At 34.9% G+C, this 5,377-nt stretch overlaps 1 non-coding gene across 1 annotated transcript; it reads left to right on the top strand.

Moving 5' to 3' along the window:
• Nucleotides 1–3,795: 3,795 nt before the first annotated feature.
• Nucleotides 3,796–3,902, top strand: LOC136221081 (small nucleolar RNA R71). Its single transcript, XR_010684872.1, has one exon. It is a non-coding gene; the product is annotated as a small nucleolar RNA R71 (small nucleolar RNA).
• Nucleotides 3,903–5,377: the final 1,475 nt, after the last annotated feature.

Below are 5,377 nucleotides of genomic sequence, written 5' to 3'. Positions count from 1 at the left end.
TTACCATTGGAAGGGGGAAAAGGTCCCATGAAATCTATTCCCCACATATCGAAGACTTCAACTTCTAATATGGTTGTGAGGGGCATCTCATCTTTCCTTCCTAGATTTCCTGTTCTTTGGCACTTATCACAACGAGTAATAAATGAACGGACATCCTTAAACATTGTAGGCCAAAAGAAACCGCTTTCAAATATTCTAGCAGCTGTCTTGTTAACTCCATTATGTCCTCCATAAGAGCTAGAATGGCATTTCGACATTATGGATTCGTATTCATTTTCACCAACGCATCTCTTAATTATCCCGTCACCACAAGTCTTGAATAGAAAAGGATCTTCCCAAAAATATTGTTTAATATCGAAGAAAAATTTCTTCTTTTGCTGGAAATCTAATCCTTCCGGAACAATATTGGCTGCAAGATAATTAGCAATATCTGCATACCAAGGTGACATGGCACTTTTTATTTGATAGAGGTGTTCATCAGGGAAATCATCTCGTATACCGGTTGTTTCACCTATAGGACCGTTTTCATCTTCAAGTCTCGATAGATGATCGGCGATAAGGTTTTCAACTCCCTTTTTGTCTTTTATTTCTATATCAAATTCTTGCAACAATAAAACCCATCTAATTAGACGTGGTTTTGCATCCTTTTTAGCAAATAGATATCTTAATGCTGCATGATCAGTGTAAATAATAACTTTTGAACCTAATAAGTATGACCTAAACTTGTCACATACTACGGCTAACATTTCTTTTTCTGTTGTGGTGTAGTTTAATTGTGCACCATACAGTGTGTGACTTGCATAATAAATGACATGAAGTTTCTTATCCTTCCTTTGTCCTAAAACACATCCGACAGCTAAATCACTTGCATCACACATAATTTCAAATGGTAAATCCCAATCGGGTTTAGCAATAATAGGTGCACTGACTAAAGCTGTTTTCAATGTTTCAAAAGCTTTAACGCAATCTTCATTAAAATCAAAGGTAGAATCTTTCATGAGTAGATTAGTGAGTGGTTTGGAAATTACAGAAATTTTTTTAATAAATCTTCTGTAAAAACCAGCATGTCCTAAGAATGATCTTACTCCCTTAACAGTAGTTGGAGGGGGTAATTTCTCTATTACTGAAGTTTTTGCCCTATCTACTTCTAATCCTTTTTCAGATATTTTGTGACATAAAACAATTCCTTCGTCAACCATGAAATGACATTTTTCCCAGTTTAATACCAAATTTATTTCTTCACACCTAGACAAAACTTTATCCAAATTTTCTAGGCACGAATCAAAAGAATCTCCATAAACTGAAAAATCGTCCATAAAAACTTCCATGATATCTTTAATGAAATCATTAAAAATCGCAGTCATACAACGTTGAAATGTTGCAGGTGCGTTACATAGACCAAAGGGCATTCTTCTATATGCAAATGTTCCGTAAGGACATGTGAAGGTTGTTTTATCTTGGTCATCCGGGTAAATGTATATTTGAAAGAATCAGGAGTAACCATCAAGAAAACAGTAGAAAGCATGACCGGCTATCCTTTCGATCATTTGATCAATGAAAGGAAGATGAAAATGATCTTTCCTAGTTGCTTTATTTAAATTTCTATAATCTATACAAACTCTCCAACCAGTGGTGGTTCGTGTGGGTATTAATTCTCCTTCTTCATTCCTTACAACTGTTATGCCTCCATTTTTAGGTACAGAATGGATTGGACTAACCCATTCACTATCCGAGATAGGGTAGATGATTCCATTGTCCAGAAGTTTAGTAATCTCATTTTTTACTACTTCTTTCATGTTTGGATTTAGGCGTCTTTGCATATCCGCTTTAGGTGGCTTATCTTCTTCTAAGTGAATTCTATGCATTACAATACTTGGATTAATACCTTTTAAGTCAGAAATTTTCCAACCCATACTTCCTATCCTACTTCTAACAACTTCTTTCAATTTTTCTTCTTGAACTTGTGTCAACTTGTTAGAGATAATTATAGGTAAAGAATCGCCTTCGCCTAAGAAAGCGTACCTCAAATGACTTGGTAATTCCTTAAGTTCTAATTTAGGTGGAACTACAATTGAAGGCGGGACTGGTCCATCTTCTTGAATCAAAGGTTCTGGGTCCTTATCTTCTAGTTCCTCACTCATTATAGGTTCTATTATTTCTTCTTTTTGAACAATGTCATTTACACATTCTTCAATTAAATCAAGTTTCATACAAGCGAAATCTTCCATAGGATATTTCATCGCTTGGTTCATATCAAACTCAATCTTATCATCTCCTATTCGTAAAACTACTTTCCCTTCCGACACATCAACTAGAGCACGTCCCGTGTTCATGAATGGTCTACCAAAGATTAGCGGACAGTTTACGTCATAAGCAAAATCTAAAATAACGAAATCGGTAGGAAAAATAAATTTGTCAAATTTAACTAAAACATCCTCAATTATACCGTATGGTCTTTTAGTGGTTTGATCCGCTAATTGCAAAACCATATTGGTACGTTTGATGTCTTCTTCTAAGCCTAACTTATTAAAAATAGATAATGGCATCAAGTTAATGTTTGCTCCTAAATCACAAAGACAACTTGGGAATTCTATATCTCCCAATTTACACGGAATGGTAAAACATCCGGGATCCTTGAGTTTTGTGGGCAAATTGCTTGACACAATCGAACTACAATCTTCAGTTAGTGAAATGGATGAAATTCCTTCCCAACTGATTTTCTTTGAAATTAAATCTTTGAGGAATTTACCATAATTGGGAATTTGCGTAATTGCATCCATAAACGTTAAATTAATATGCAAATTCTTAAGTTTGTCTAAAAACGTTAAAAGTTGTTTGTCATAATCCTTATTGCGGACTTTGTGTGGAAAATGTGGTTTGGGTACAAAAGTTTTTGTACTAGAGTCAATTTGTGCATCTTTTTGGTTTAATGTATCTTCTTTGGATTTTGGTAAATCAGTTCCTGGTAAAGTTGAATTTTCGGGCATTTCCGGACCTAAGTAATTTTTCTCTGAACGAAGAGTGATAGCATTAACATGCTCTTTTGGATTTTCTTCCGTATGGCTGGGAAGACTTCCCTCTTTGCGGGATGGAATTGATTTAGCGAGTTGTCCAATTTGAACCTCCAAATTATGGATGCTAGATGATTGGTTTTTAATAAGCTGATCGAATTTATTCTCGATCCGTTTAAAACCATCGCCGTGATTACTTATTTTTCCACTCATAGCATCAATAAATTTGTCGATTTTAGAAGATAAAGTGCTAATCGTATCTCTTGATTGATTTTGATAATTGGTTGTACGATTTTGATTAGCATTAGCATTATTATTATTATCTCTCCAGTTAAAGTTAGGATGATTTCTCCATCTAGGATTATATGTATTGGAATAAGGGTTATTAGTTTGGTTTTGTCCTTGGACAAAATTTACCTGTTCAATTTCACTCATACCTTCGTAATCCACATCCGTTCGGATTGGTTGACCATTAGGATCACACGGTGCCATAAACCTATCAATTTTATGCGACAAGGCAGAAAATTGGGCTTGCAACATCGCTACTGGATCAAGATTCACTATACCTTTAACTGATGATGTTGTTGAGGATGATGGTTTCGCTAATGGTACATGTCCACGTTCCGCGGGCCACATACTGTTGTTGATTGCCATCTCCTCCAAAAGTTCTCTTGCTTGGGCAGATGTTTTCTTCATGAATAACCCTCTAGACATAGCGTCCAATGAACCTCTAGTTGTAGGATTTAGTCCATTATAAAATGTTTGCATTAAAAGTTCAGCGGGCAATTGGTGGTGTGGGCATAAACGTTGAAGTTCTTTAAAACGTTCCCAAGCCTCATAAAGAGTTTCATTATCATTTTGAGAAAAAGATGTTAACTCTTTAATGACTCTTGCGGTTTTTGCTAAAGGGAAAAATTTTGATAAAAATGCTTGGGCTAATTGCTCCCAAGTCTCAATTGGTGCGGCTGGCATAGAAGTTAACAATTCTTTGGCTCGATCCTTCAAGGTAAAAGGAAAAAGGCGAAGATTGATTGCTTCTGCAGTCACATTTGGTATTTTAAAAGTGTCACAAATTTCTAAGAAATTTGTCAAATGGGTATTAGGATTTTCGTTAGGTAACCCGTAAAACGTTACATTATTTTGCAACATATTAAGCAACGCAGGCTTAATTTCAAATTGGTTTGCATTAATTTGGGGTCTAACTATACTGTTTGTTACACCGGCCACTCCTGGCCTAGCGTAATCCATAAGTGTGGCCATAACTTCTGGCTCGGTAATTTTAGTTTTTATTGGGGTTTTGTTTTTCTTTTTCTTTTCTTTCTTGTTCTTTTTAAGAGTTCTTTCAATTTCTGGGTCAATAGGATCTGGTGACGTGCCCGAACTTCGAGAACTGCGCATGAACTTGAAATTTCGCACGAACAGAAACTACCTATAAAGCAGAATTTTGAAAAATAAATATGTTAGTAATTAAAAATAAATAAAATGTAAAAGTTTGAATAAGTATGAATAAACCTAGATTCGTAATAAAACACGAAAAATTTAAAATTTTATCAAAAATTTTGGCGTTCCCCGGCAACGGTGCCAAAAACTTATTGAGCGATTTCCGCAAGTGCACGGTATACGCTTGTAGTAATAAAAGATATCGATCCCACAGGGAACGTTTTTCGAACAAAACTTACTTATAATCGGTTAAATTTACTTTTAGGTTTATAGTATGGAAAAATTGTTTAATTGGTTTTGGTTTAGAAATTGCTAGAATAAGAATTAGATTAGAATATGAAGATGTTAGAAAATATCTGATTTAAGAATGAATTTGCAAAACAGGAACGTTTTAGTACTTTAGAAAAGTAAACAAGTATATTTGTTTGCATTAAGCAAAGAAAACAACTTTAAACTTTGTATGAATTATAAAGATGAAATAAATGACGGAACCTCTAATTAATTGGCTTTGAACATGACAAAACCCTTTCGGGATAAATTGCCCTTAATCAAATTAAAACTCTTTCGAGATAATAATTTGCCTAAGTGTTCAACAAAGTTTCTTTGTAAAGATTTTGGATTAAATACGTTTTAATGAAAACACCAGCAGTCACTTTAGTGGAGTGGTTACCATAAGTGCTGCATAAAAATCTATCGAATAGAACGGACTTTATTAGATGAAATATAAATTGATACAAGTTTACAGAGAACATGGAGCATTGAATTCTTCGACGGCGTGCAAGTGAACGGGTTGTCAATCCTTTCCTTGGGTTTCGTTAGAGTTTGTCAGGCTCAGGGGCGAATCCTCTACTCAATCTTCTCGCTGAATCTTCGTAATAGAGACTGGGTCGGTCCACTACCAAAATGTAAACTAAACTAGAACAATG

The sequence above is a fragment of the Euphorbia lathyris genome, chromosome 2 (assembly GCF_963576675.1).
Source record: "Euphorbia lathyris chromosome 2, ddEupLath1.1, whole genome shotgun sequence".
NCBI classification, from domain to species: Eukaryota; Viridiplantae; Streptophyta; class Magnoliopsida; order Malpighiales; family Euphorbiaceae; genus Euphorbia; species Euphorbia lathyris.
Note: the sequence above shows the minus strand (reverse complement) of the source record. Positions and strands in the feature narration are given on the sequence as shown.